The 13,818-nt window shown below is 37.3% G+C and overlaps 1 pseudogene; it reads right to left on the bottom strand.

The window, feature by feature from the left end:
• Positions 1 to 12,077: 12,077 nt before the first annotated feature.
• LOC124227111 (deoxyribonuclease-2-alpha-like) lies at positions 12,078 to 13,174 on the bottom strand (annotated as a pseudogene).
• Positions 13,175 to 13,818: the final 644 nt, after the last annotated feature.

The raw sequence follows: 13,818 nt of genomic DNA, 5'->3' as shown, positions 1-13,818 counted from the left end.
TAGAAACTGAGATCTGGGCACTTAGGTATGCTCGTTGCTACTGGAGTATGATTGTTTCAAGGCCTCTCAACTGACACAGCAAAGAAATATACATGTATATTTATATACAATATAACAGAAAACATAAGAAATATATAATCCTTGTACATACACATATCTATAAATATTTCTTTATGTAACTGTCTATATCTATACTAAATATGACTTCGTGCTGATGTCTCCTCTGCAGGATTTTCAAGGGTGGAAACTCGTTTCTTAAAAATCAGATCTGTTTCTTGGAAAGAGCATTCCAGCAGCCTACTGGACTAAGGAAGAGCGATCACAGGCTTCCTCATGAATGAATTCCGTAAGGTTGAGGCCTGATTAGGGCAGCGGCAGACGGTGTCCCGAGGCCTGGGGTATCCAACAGACACACGACTGAGCAATCGAATAAAAGGGGGCTCATGGTTAGAACTTGCTTTCACTAAACTTTTCCACCACTTTTTGAAATCTTTTCAAAGATTTTTATTTAGCTTTAAAAAAGGAGACTATTTTTTAGAGCAATTTTAGATTCACAGCAAAATTGAGTGTAAAGTACAGAGAGTTCCCATCAGTTCCCTCCCCCACCACACACACAACCTCCCCAACTATCAACATCCCGCACCACACTGGTAAGTGTGCTACAATCAATGAACTTACGTTGACACATCATTGTCACCCAAAGTCCATAGTTTACATTAGGGTTCATTCTTGGTGGTGTACATTCCACGAGTTTTGACAAATGTATAATGAGATGTATTCCCCATTACAGTATCATACAGAATAGTTTCACTGCCCTAAAAATCCACTGTGCTCCAATTATTCATCCTCCTCTCCCCCCTAACCCTCGGCAAGCACTGATCCTTTTACTGTCTCCATAGTTTTGTCTTTTCTAGAGCGTCATACAGTTGGAATCATACAGTATGTACTATTTTCAGATTGGCTTCTCTCACTTAGTAATATGCATTTAAGGGTCCTCCATGTCTTCGCATGGTTTGATAGCTCATTTCCTTTTGCTGCTGAATAATAGTCCATTTTCTAGGCGTACCATAGTTTATTTATCCATTCACCTACTACAGGACATCTTGGTTAATTCTACGTTTTGGCAATTATGAATAAAGCTGCTACAAACATCTGTGTGTAGGCTTTTGCGTGAGTATAAGTTCTCAATTCCTTTCGGTAAAAAATACCAAGAAGTGTGATTGTGAATTGTTTGGTAAGAAAATGTTTAGTTTTTTAAGAAACTGCCAAACTGTCTTCTGAAGGCTCTGCACCATTTTGCCCTCCCATCAGCAATAAATGAGTTTCCCTGTTGTTCCACATCCTCACCAGCATTTCATGTTGCCAGTGTTTTGGATTCTGGCCATTCTAAGGTATCTCATTTTAATTTGCAATTCTCTAATAAGATATGATGTCAAACCTCTTTTCATATGTTTATTTGCTATCCGTATATCTTCTTTGGTGAGATGCCCATTCAGATTTTTTGTCCGTTTTTTAATCAGGTTGTTTGTTTTCTTATTGTTGAGTTTTAAGCAGTTTTTGTATATTTTGCATGACAGCCCTCTATCAGATGCGTCTTTTGCAAGTATTTTCTCCCAATCTGTAGCTTGTCTTCTCATTCTCTTGACATGTTCTTTGGCAGAGCAGAAGTTTTTAATTTTAATGAAATCCAGCTTATTGATTATTTCTTTCGTGGAACATGCCTAAAAAGTTATCACCATGCCCACGGTCATCTAGATTTTCTCCTATGTTATCCTCTGGGAGTTTTATAGTTTTTTTGCCTTACATTTGGGTTTATGATCCATTTTGAATTAATTATTGTCAAAGGTGTAAGGCATGTGTCTACATTCACTTTTTTGTATGTGGATGTCCAATGTCCCAGCACCATTTGTTGAAAAGACTATCTTTGTTCCATTATATTGCCTTTGCTCCTTCATCAAAGATCAGTTGACTACATTTATGTGGGTCTATTTCTGGCTTCCCTTTTTGTCCCACTAATATATTTGCCTATTCTTTTGCCAATACCACACTGTCTTGATTGCTGTAGCTTTATAGTAAGTCTTGAAGTACGGTGGTTATCAGTCCTCTGACTTTATTCTTCTCTTTCAGTCTTGAATTGGCAATTCTGGGTCTTTCGCCACTCCATATAAAGTTGAGAGTTAGTTTGTCAATAGCCAGAAAACAACTTGCTAGGATTTTGACTGGGGCTACATTGAATCTATAGATCAAATTGGTAATATTGAGTCTTCCTATTCATGATCATGGAATATCTCTCCATTTATTTAGTTCTTTGATTTCTTTCCTCAGAATTCTGTAGTTTTCCTTGTATAGGTCTTGTACCTACTTTGTTAGATTTATACTTAAGTATTTTACTGTTTTAGGTGCTTTGTAAATAGTAATGTATTTTCAATTTCAAATTCCACTTGTTCTTTGCCATTATATGGGAGAACAACTGATTTTTGTGTATTAACTTTGTATACTGCAACTTTGCTATAATCGTCTGTTAGTTCCAGGAGGTCTTTGGTTAATTATTTCAGATTTTCTACATAGACAATCATATCATCAGTGAGCAAAGACAGTTCTATGTGTTTTTTCCTAACCTTTATACTTTTTATTTCCCTTATCTTATCTAATTACATTAGCTAGGACTTCCAGTATGACATTGGAGAGTAGTGGTGAGAGAGGACATCCTTGTCTTGTTCTGGGTCTTAGCAGGAAGGCTTTGAGTTTCTCACCATTAAGTATGATGTTAATGGTAGGTCTTTTGTAGACATTCTTTATCAAGTTGAGGAAGTCCCCCTGTGTTTCCAGTTGCTGACAATTTTTATCATGAATGGGTATTGGATTTTGACAAGTGCTTTTTCTGCTCCTATTGACGTGATTATATGATTTTTTGTTTTTAGTTTGTTGATTTGATGGATTACATTAATTGATTCTCAAATGTTGATCCAGTCTTGCATACCTAGGATAAATCCTACTTGATTGTGGTGTATGATTCTTTTTTATATATTGCTGGATTCAATCTGTTAATATTTTGTCGCCGATTTTTGCTTCTATGTTTTTGAAAGATATTGGTCTGTAGTTTTCTCTTCTTGTAATTTCTTTGTCTGGTTTTGGTATTAGGACAATGTTGGCCTCATAGAATGAGTTAGGAAGTATTCCCTCTGCTTCTATCTTCCGGAAGACATTGTAGAGAGTTGGTAAAATTTTCCCCTAAATGTTTGGTAGAATTCACCAGTGAACCCTTCTGTTTTGGAAGATTATCAATGTTTATTCATTATCTTAAATAGATATATTCCTATTCAGAGCCATCACTCTTTAACTTTCCTTTGATTCCCATTCTAGTCAGTTTTTAAAACCTCTGCTTTTGTTGTTGTTGTTTGTCTAACCTACAGAGCTTCCCCGTCTTCCATACTGGGAGTCAGCAATAGCCAGGTTTCCTCTTCTAGGTCCAGCCTTCATGACCTACCAACTAAGCAGAAGCATCTCTCTGAAAGGGAGCTTCCCTGGTAATTTCAGCAGAGAAATGCTTGTGGGTTTGGTGCTTAAGTCAAAAAAGTGAGGGCTTTGGAATAAAATCTGGCTCTCCCACATAAACGTTCTATGACCTTAATTACCCCGTCATCTTGGTAATCTACATTTTCCTCCTCTAGAAAAGGGGAAATGACATTGATATCACAGGATTTTCAGAGTACTATAAGGGACAATGCCAATAGGCACCTTTTCTCCTGTACCTTGTTATCTTCTATTGCCTTGAAAATTTGCAGTAATGATCAGGCTCCACTTCATAATAAACCAGATATTAGCTTGTCTATCATTAGTTTATTTGTGTTGAATAAGTTCTCCATTAGGACTTGTAGGATTTTCTGGGGTGTGTTTTTTGTTTGGTGGTGGAGTGGGGGGTTGATGAGGAAGATTGGTCCTTAGCTCACATCTACTGCCAATCTTCATCGTTTTGCTTGAGGAAGATTGTTGCTGAGCTAACATCTGTGCCCATTCTCCTCCTCCACTTTGCATGTGGGATGCCACCACAGCATAGCTCAATGAGCAGCATATAGGGCTGCTCTTGGGTTCTGAACCCGCAAACTCCAGGCCACCGAAGCAGAGCTCAAGAACTCAACCAATACACCACCAGGCGACCTCCAGGACTTGGAGTTTTGATAACAACTTTTTACACCAAAATATTAGAAAAATTGGATGGGGTGAAATGTCTACAAACCAAAGTAAAGTCTCAAGCCTTGACTTTTAAAGCCAGTCTTTCAAAACACTAATATTTTGTTTTCTCAAACAACAAAGGAGAAGTCTAATTGTGAGCAATAATGACTGACTGGCCTAATATTAAAAGTCAGGTTTCACTTTGTCTTTTAGATAGTGACTAGAAAGATATTTCAAGTCAAACTGCTCTTGGTTATTTCACAGTAGTCCTCTCTTATTTGTGGTTTCACTTTCCATGGCTTCAGTTACCTGCAGTCAATGATGGTCCAAAAATATTAAATGGAAAATTCCAAAAATAAACAATTCATAAGTTTTAAATTGCACACTGTTCTGAGTAGCATGATTTAATCTCACATCATCCCAGCTCCGTCCTGCCCACACGGGATGTGAATCATCCCTTCGTCCAGTGTATCCATGTTGTATAGGCTACCCGCCCGATAGTTACTTTGTAGCCATCACAGTTATCAGATTGACTGTCACGGTACTGCAGTGCTTGTATTTAAGTAACCCTTATTTTATTTAATAATGCCCCAAAGGGCAAGAGTAGTGATGCTGGCAATTTATTGTACTATATTATTATAATTGTCCCATTTTATTATTAACTATTGTTAATCTCTTACTGTGCCTAACATAAATTAAACTATCATCGGTATGTATGTATAGGAGAAGCATAGCATATACAGAGTTCAGTACTATCCACAGTTTCAGGCATCCACTGCGAGTCTTCGAAAGTTTCCCCCACAGATAAGAGGGACTATTGTATATAGAAATACAAAAAGAGATGCAGCTTTGACTAGCATAGAGACCAGGGAGATACATGGTGTACAAACCATTTACACTCCTCCCTACTTTGTGCTGAGACAACAACTGCATGCTATTCTGCAAGACTGAAGGCAAACAATCTGGGCTAGGCAGCCGGCTGAACGTTCTGAGGCCATCTTGAGAGGGTTGGATCTAGAAAGAGAATTCCAAATGGTAAAGGTTGCAAGTATAGAGAAACTAAATTTTCCCTTTAAGACTGAGAACAAATTAAGATTCTCTATTATCACCAGTATTTCAACATAGTATTGGTTAATGTTATAGGGGGAAAAAAGGAAATAGTTTTAAAGATTTGAAAGAAAGAATAAAACTATCATTATTTATAGATAATATTACTATCTATCTAGAAAAACAAATAGAATCAACAAACTTCTAATAGAAGATGATTAGCAGTAATAAGATAGTTTCACAAGATATCTGGATAGAAGATTAATCCAGAAAAATCAATAGTATTTCTGCATTCCAGTAGAGACTGACAAAATTAATTTTAAAATGACATTTTTCAAAATAACAAATATTATAAAGGATCTACCAACTAACTAAATTGAGAATGCACAAGATTTCTCTGGAGAAAAATTTGAGGTTTTAATAAAAATGATAAGAAATTATTTGAATAAATGAAGCTATTTCATGCTCTTAAATGAGCTGTCTTGACATTATGAAAGTATTGATTTTCCCTACACTGATCTAAAATTCAACGAAACTCAATCAAAATACTAGTTAGATTTTAAAAATAAATTCATTAAACTTAATACAGAATTTCTACAGCTGAATAAATATGTATTAACATACAAATAAACATTTTTAAAAAAAAGAGAAAAGAGAGGAGCTTAGAGAACTTGCCCTATCAGATATCAAGATATACTGTTAGGTGGAACCACACAAGATTGCCATTCTTGCAGGTAAAAATGATTGGATATTAGCAATTTCATAATAATTAAATTATAAAAAGTCACTATGACAAGAAACTGTATCATTGCTGAAAAACTAAACAAACAAATAAATAGAGCAATGAAATAGAATGGAGAGTGCAAAAACAGACCCGTGTGTATATGGGAACAAAATATTTGATGAACAGAACATTACAAATTAATGGATAAAGGACACTTGATTCATAGATAATGTAGGGAAAATTATGTGGAGAAAATATATGGAAAAAATATTTCTCTCACTATAGGGAGAAAAATGAAACTGAATCTCTTCCTACCAAAACTACATATAAAGTTGGATGCAAGATGGGTTGAAAACTTAAACAGGAAAAGTAATAAATGAAGGTCATGGAAGAAAATGTAGAAGAAACATTTTTGTGATCTAACGTCAGGGAAAGACATTAAAATAAAGTAACACATAGGTAAAAAAATTGTTTAATTTGATTATATCAAAATTAAGAACTTCTGTTTAATGAAATACATCTTGGACAAACTTTACAAACACATGACAGAGTAGAATACGCAATGTCTAAAAAAAAGTGACATACCCAGAATATCAAAGCTAATCCTGACAGTCCAAATAAAAACCTACAGCAACTCAAAATTTAAATGGGCAAAAGATATGAACAGGGAATTTTCAGTGTAGAAAATTCACAAAGCTGATAATCATACGAAGAAGTGCTCAAAATAATTAGAAATCAGAAAAACACAAATTAAGTCCCTATACATAAGACTGCTTAAGATAGAAAGCTGTATGATGCTGGGTTTTGGTAAAAGATAGTTGAGATAGAGAATCCAGCTACATTGTTGGTAGGAGTGTAAACCAGTACAGCCACTCCCCAGAGCAATCTGGTTTTACTTAGATTACTTAGCCGAATTAAGAAGACACATATTCTAATACACTGAGATCCAGCAATTCCATTCCTGGGCAGATATGCTAAAACTAGGTTTACGCTGATTCACAAAATGATGTGAGCAGAGATTTTACTACAGCATTATTTATGACAGTGAGGAGCTGCATGCAACCTGGGTGTCCACCCTGGGAGAGAATAAAGGTAAAATGACATGGAGCACATTCATGGAGTATAATATGGCAGTTGGAAGAAACAAGTATGACTCTGAAAAACATGATGGCTTATTTATTACCATGACTACTATGAAAACAAAACAAAACGAAACAGAATGTAATAAACACTGGTGAGGATGTGGAGAAATTGGAATCCTTGTGCACTGTTGGTAGGAACGTAAAATGATGCAGCTGCTATGGAAAACAGAATAGTGATTCCTCAAAAAATCAAACAAAGAATTACCTTATGATCTAGCAATTCCACTTCTGGGCATATACTCAAAATAACTGAAAGCAAGGACTCAAACAGATGTTTATACACCCATGTTCATAGCAATATTATTCACAATAGCCAAAAGTAACACAATGTCCATCAATGGATAAATGAATAAACAAAATGCAATATATTCATACAATAGAATATTATTCAGTCTTTAAAAAGAAGGAAATTCTGTCACATGGATGAACCTAGAGGATATTATACTAAGTGAAATGTCAGTCACTAAAGGACAAATACTGTATAAATCCACTTATATGATGTATCCAGAATTGTCAAATACACAAAGACAGAAAGTAGAATGATTGTTGCCAAGGTTTGTGGGGAGGGTGGAATGGGGAGTTATTATTTAATCGGTACAGAGTTTCCATTTTGCAAGATGAAAAGAGTTCTGTGAATGGATGGTGATAATAATAGCGAATACACTTAGTGCCATTGAATTGTATATTTAAAAGTGGTTAAAATGGTAAATTTCATGTTATGGGTACTTTACCACAATTTTTTAAAACAGGATGGTTGGTGAAAAAGTAAGAAATGAAATTTTAGATAAATAGGTAGATAGATGATATTATTTACATGAATTTCAAAATACATTCATACAAGTGACATCATGCAAAATAGTATAGTAGAAAGATCTAGCAGTTGCTCTCTCCAACAAAGCAACCATTGAACTGGAAAAACCATTCGGAATCAAGTATTTCAGAACTCTGGAACCTGACTGGATACTTATAACAACCAGGGGATGCTAGATGAAGGCTACTGTTCTTAGATAAGAGAGTGGGATGCATGAACCAGCCACCATTCTCCAATCGTCAGTCCCACCGTGGCTGTGGGGATGGCTGCCCTGTCCCTGAGGGGTGTCCTCAGGGACTGGCCGAGATGCTGCCTTGGTCTCAGCCCTCTCAGCTGCAGCAGCAATTCCTGGTGAAATCTATCAGGAGATTTGAAGATGCACTGACCTTTTATTTTCTTTTATCTTTTCAGTGCTAGACATTTAAGAAAATTTTTGTCAGGTCACTAGCTAACAGCAGAGATAGCAGAAGAGAAATATGAATGACCACACACAATAAAGAATACAGACTTTGCAAAAAACAGATGAGAACAGTCACAGACTATGCCAACCCTCAAAAAGCAGAAACCAATAATCCTTAGGGTGTCAGAAAACTCAGTTTCCAGAATTACCACATTATAAAACTTGTAAATTTCAGTTCTCAAAACAAGGACAAAAATTACAAGTGATACAAAGAAACTGAAAAGTACAACCCATGCAGAAGATAAAAAGAATTTGACAGAAAGCATAATTTAAAAAGCCCAGGTATGAGAATTAACTAATCCAATATGACAAAACAACTATCTAAAATATGCTCAATGAGCTAAAAGAATCCACAGAGAACTAAAGGAAATTTTAAAAAACTATGTATGAACAAAATGAGAATATCAATAAAGAGACAGAAATTATAAAAAAGAACCAAACAGAAATTCTGGCGCTGAAAGTATAATATATAAAATAAAAATCTCACTAGAGAGGTTCAACAGTATATTTGAACAGGTAGAAGAAAACCTCAGCAAACTTGAAGATAAGACGACTGAAATTATCAAGAATAAGGAGAAGAAAGAAAAAAAAAAAACAAAAAATAAAAAGAATCTGAGGGACCTGTTGGACATCATCAAGCATAGCAATACAGTCATACATCACTTAATGATAGGGAAACACTCTGAGAAATACGTCATCAGGTAATTTTGTCATTGTGTGAACATCTTAGAGTGTACTTATGCAAACCCAGATGGTATAGCCTACTACAGACCTAGGCTATATGGTACTAATATTATGGGAACATTGTCATACACGTGGTCTTTCAGTGACCGAAACATCAATATGTGGCACATGACTGTATCTGCATCATAAGAATGCCAGAAGGAGAATGGAGAAAGAGAAGCAGAAAAAAAATCATAGAAATAATGGCCAAAACTTGCCAAATCTGATAAAAGACATGAAAAACATATACCCAAGAAGCTCCATGAAATAAAAACAGGAAGCTCAAAGAGATCCACACTGAGATACACAGTCAAATGGTTGAAACCTAATGTCAAAAAATTTTGAAAGTAGCAAGAGAGAAGCAATTCATCACATACAAGAGATCCTCAGAAGCTGAACAACTGATTTCTCATCAGAAACCATGGAGGCCAGAAGACAGTGGGATTGCATATTTAAAGTCCTGAAAGAGAAAAATAAGTCAAACAAGAGTTCTATATCTGGCAAAACTATCCTTCAAGAATAAAGGAAAAATTAAGACATTTCCAGGAGAACAAAAGCTGAGGGAGTATATTACTGGTAATCTTCCCTACAAGAAATGCCGAAGGGAGTCCTCAGGCTCATATGAAAGGACATTGGACAGTAATTCAGAGTTAGAAGAAGAAATAAAGAAACTTGTAAAGGAAACTACATAGATAAATACAAAATTTGGTATTATTGTACTTCGGTTTGTAACTCTTCTTTTTCTGTATATGATTTAAAATTCAAATACATAAAATAATAATTATGAATCTGTGTTAAAGGGCATACAATGTTTAAAGATGTATCTGTGATTGTAACAGTACAGAGGGAGAGGGACAGAGATGTATAGACACATAGTGTTTGTATACTATTGAAACTGAGTTGATGTCATTGAGTTGACATTATTGTTATAAGTTTAAGATATTAATTGTAATCCCCAAGGTAACCACCAAGAAAATAATTTACAAATATACAGAAAAGAAAAGAAGCAGTGAATCAAACAGCACCCTACAAAAAATCAAGTAAATACCAAGACAAAGGTAGTAACCAAGGACATGAGGGATAAAAAACATGTAAGTTAGATAGAACAAATAGCTAAATGACAGAAGTAAATCCTTTCTTATCAGTTATTTCTTTAAATATAAATGGATTAAATTCTCCTATTAAAAGGCAGAAACGGTCAGACTAGATTAAAAAAAAAAGATCCATCTATATGTGGTCTGCAAGAGACTCACTTTAGATACAAAGATGCAAAAAGATTGAAAGTAAAAGGATTAGGGCTGGCTCAGTGGTGTAGTGGTTAAGTTTGCACACTCCACTCCAGCAGCCCAGGGTTTGTGGGTTCAGATCCCAGGCACAGACATATACACCGCTCATCAAGCTGTGCTGTGGTGGCATCCCACATACAAAATAGAAGAAGATTGAGATGGATGTTAGCTTAGGAACAATCTTCCTCAAGCAAAAAGAGGAAGGTTGGCAACAGATGTTAGCTCGGGGCCAATCTTCTTCACCAAGAAAAAAAAGTAAAAGTTTGGAAAAAGATATTGCATGCAAATAGTAACCAAATCAGAGCTAGAGTGGTTATATTATTGTCAGACAAATTAGACTTCAGGTCAAAAAAGTTTACAAGAGACAAAGAAGGACATTTATAATGATAAAAGATTCAAACCACCGTGAAGATATAACAGTCAAAAATCATACGCATACCTAACAACACAATCCTAAAATAAGAAGCAAAAATTGACAGAATTGAATGGAGAAATAGACAGTTTTATGATAATAATTGGAAACTTCAATACCATACTTTCTTTTTTGAGATATAATTTCACGTATAAAATTGCATAAGTTTACAGTGTACAATGTGATGATTTGATACACGTAATCCCCCACTTTCAATAGTGGATTGAACAACCAAACAGAAGATCAGTAGTGAAATAGAGGACTTGAACAACCCTGTAAACCAGTTAGACCCAACACAGAACACTCCACCCAACAATGCAAAATACACATTCTTCTCAAGTGTACTTGGGCTATTCCCCATAGTGGCCGCATATGTTAGGTCACAAAATAAGTCTTAATAAGTTTAAAAACATTAAAATTATACAAAGTATCATTTTTATTATTTGATTTACTTAAATTAAAAAAAACAAACAAAACAATTTATCCATTTTCCCATCTCCCACCCCCGACCTCTGGCACCCAGCAATTTGTTCCCTGTATCTGTGAGCTTGGTGTATAGAAAGATAGATAGATAGATAGATAGATAGATAGATAGATAGATAGATAGATAGAGTCTACATATAACAGAGATCATACAATATTTGTCTTTCTCTGTCTGACTTACTTCCTTTAGCATAATGCCCTCAAGGTCCACCCATGTTGTCACAAAAGGCAAAATTTCATTCTTGTTTATGGCTGCATAATATTCCAGTGTGTGTGTGTGTGTGTGTGTGTGTGTGTGTGTGTTTATGTGTGTGTCTATATACCATGATTTCTTTATCCATTCAGCCATCAATGGACACTTAGGTTGTTTCCACATCTTAGCTATTGTAAATAATGCTACAATGAACATGGGACTGCATATATCTTTTTGAATTAGTGTTTTCATTTTCTTCAGATAAATACCCAGAGGTGGAATTGCTGGATCATATGGTAGTTCTCCTTTTAGTTTTTTGAGGAACCTCCATACTGTTTTCTATAGTCACTGCATGAATTTGCATTCCCACCAACAATGGACAGGGTTCTCTTTTCTCCACATTCTCACCAACACTTGCTATTTCTAGTTTTTTTTTGTAATAGCCATTCTAACAGGTGTGAGGTGATATTTCATTGTGTTTTATTTTCCACCAATTTCCTTTTATTCCTCAATAACCTTGACTCAGGTGTTACAATTCACATTTTGCAAGTGAGTAGACTGAGCCACAGAGATGTTAAGGCCATAATTAAGGTCACACAATTAGGAAGGGTCTAAACTGGGGTTCAAAGTAAAGTCCAGACTGGCTCCTGAGCCATAGCTCTTGCATGCTCTGCTGGGCTTCCTGGAGAGAAGGCCCTGCTCTCCTCCCACAGGGCTCCCAGGCCCTCACCAGCAGCTGGGAGGCCTTTCAGAGGGCCGGCGGCTGGGTACACAGTGCACACAGGCCTGGTGCTCCTGTCTGAGATTCCGATTCATTTCACCCACACAAGCCCAGGCCATTTAGGGGTTCACACCACTTGGAGTGGTCTTCTGTGGCCTTGAAGGTTGGCCCAGCTGGCCCAGGAAGGCTGTCTATGTCATGTCCAGCACATGCTGGACCCCAGAGCAGTTGGAGGAGGGGATGCCAGGAGAGTTTTGCCAGAACTGGACCTGCAGGCTGCTGCCAAGGGCTTCTGCCAACCAGCCAGAGTGCAAGTCACCTCCAAAGTCTCCAAATCTGGCAGAGGTCTGGAAGGCGGCCCCTGCCTTTGATGTAAGTGTTACACTGCTCTTCTAGGGTCCAATGGTGAACATGGTGGCCCTTGACCCCCTCCTCCAGGCTTGGGAATTCCTGGGTGAAGGCCTCTTCCAGCATGTGTCCATACATCAGGGGGTAGGTGTAGGTCAACTGTCTGCCTACATTCTAGAACTAGGTGAGGGAAAGAGACATACTCTAGGAGGCCAGCTGTATGCAGCAGAGGAGGCAGGTGCAGGGAAGTGCAGATGCTATGGACCAGCCAGAAGCCCTGTTCTTGGTCCAGGAGCAACACATCCTTTGTGTGCCCCCAACTGGAAGAGTCCTGAGCTCTACTGGATTTAGGCAGTTAGCCACTGTAGAGTAGGAAGGTAAGCTGGCTGGCATTGTTCCAGTACAGCAGCAGCAGGCTGTGGCCCACGGCTTCCACTAAGCTGTTGATGATCCCAGAGCCATGGTGCCAGCCCCAAGTCCTCATCCATGTACTTATACAGCAGCTCCCTCTGCACCGCATCCCTGGGCCTGCTCTGGGCCCACAACTTGTAGATGATAGTCCACAGGCTGCCTCAAGTCCCTGTTTCAGGTCAGTGCCCCTACAGTGGCCCACAACAGCACAACCAGGAGCAGTGGGCTCATCAGGGCCATGGGGCTAAGGTTGAGGAATCTGTGTTGGGCCCACGGGTGCCAGGTCATGAGTTGGGCCAGGCTACACCCCTGGTGACTTTCACTTCCCCAAATCCACCTGGGCACCTGGCTGGAACATCATGAGGATGGAGACTCCTCATTGTGGTTTTGATTTGCGTTTCTCTGATGATTAGTGATGTAGAGCATCTTTTCATGTACCTGTTGGCCATCTGTATGTCTTCTTTGGAAAAATGTCTATCCAGATCTTCTATTTTTTAATTGGATTGTTGGTTTTGCTATTGAGTTGTATTAGTTCTTTATATACTTTTGATATTATATCCTTACCAGATATACAATTTGCAAATATTTTATCCCACTCCATAGGTCACCTTTTCATTTCATTGATGGTTTCCTTTGCTGTATGGAAACTTCTTAGTTTGATGTAGTCCCACTCGTTTATTTTTGCTTTTGTTACTTTTGCTTTTGGTGTCAGGTTCAAAAACTCATCACCAAGACTGATGTCAAGGAGCTTACCACCTATGCTTTCTTCTAGGATTTGATGGTTTCAGGTCTTATGTTCAAATCTTTAATTCATTTTGAGTTACCTTCTGAGTACGATTTAAGATAGTGGTCCAGTTTCATTCTTTTGCATGTGGCTGTCCAAT

This window comes from Equus quagga, chromosome 15 (assembly GCF_021613505.1).
Source record: "Equus quagga isolate Etosha38 chromosome 15, UCLA_HA_Equagga_1.0, whole genome shotgun sequence".
In the NCBI taxonomy this organism is placed as follows: domain Eukaryota; kingdom Metazoa; phylum Chordata; class Mammalia; order Perissodactyla; family Equidae; genus Equus; species Equus quagga.
Note: the sequence above shows the minus strand (reverse complement) of the source record. Positions and strands in the feature narration are given on the sequence as shown.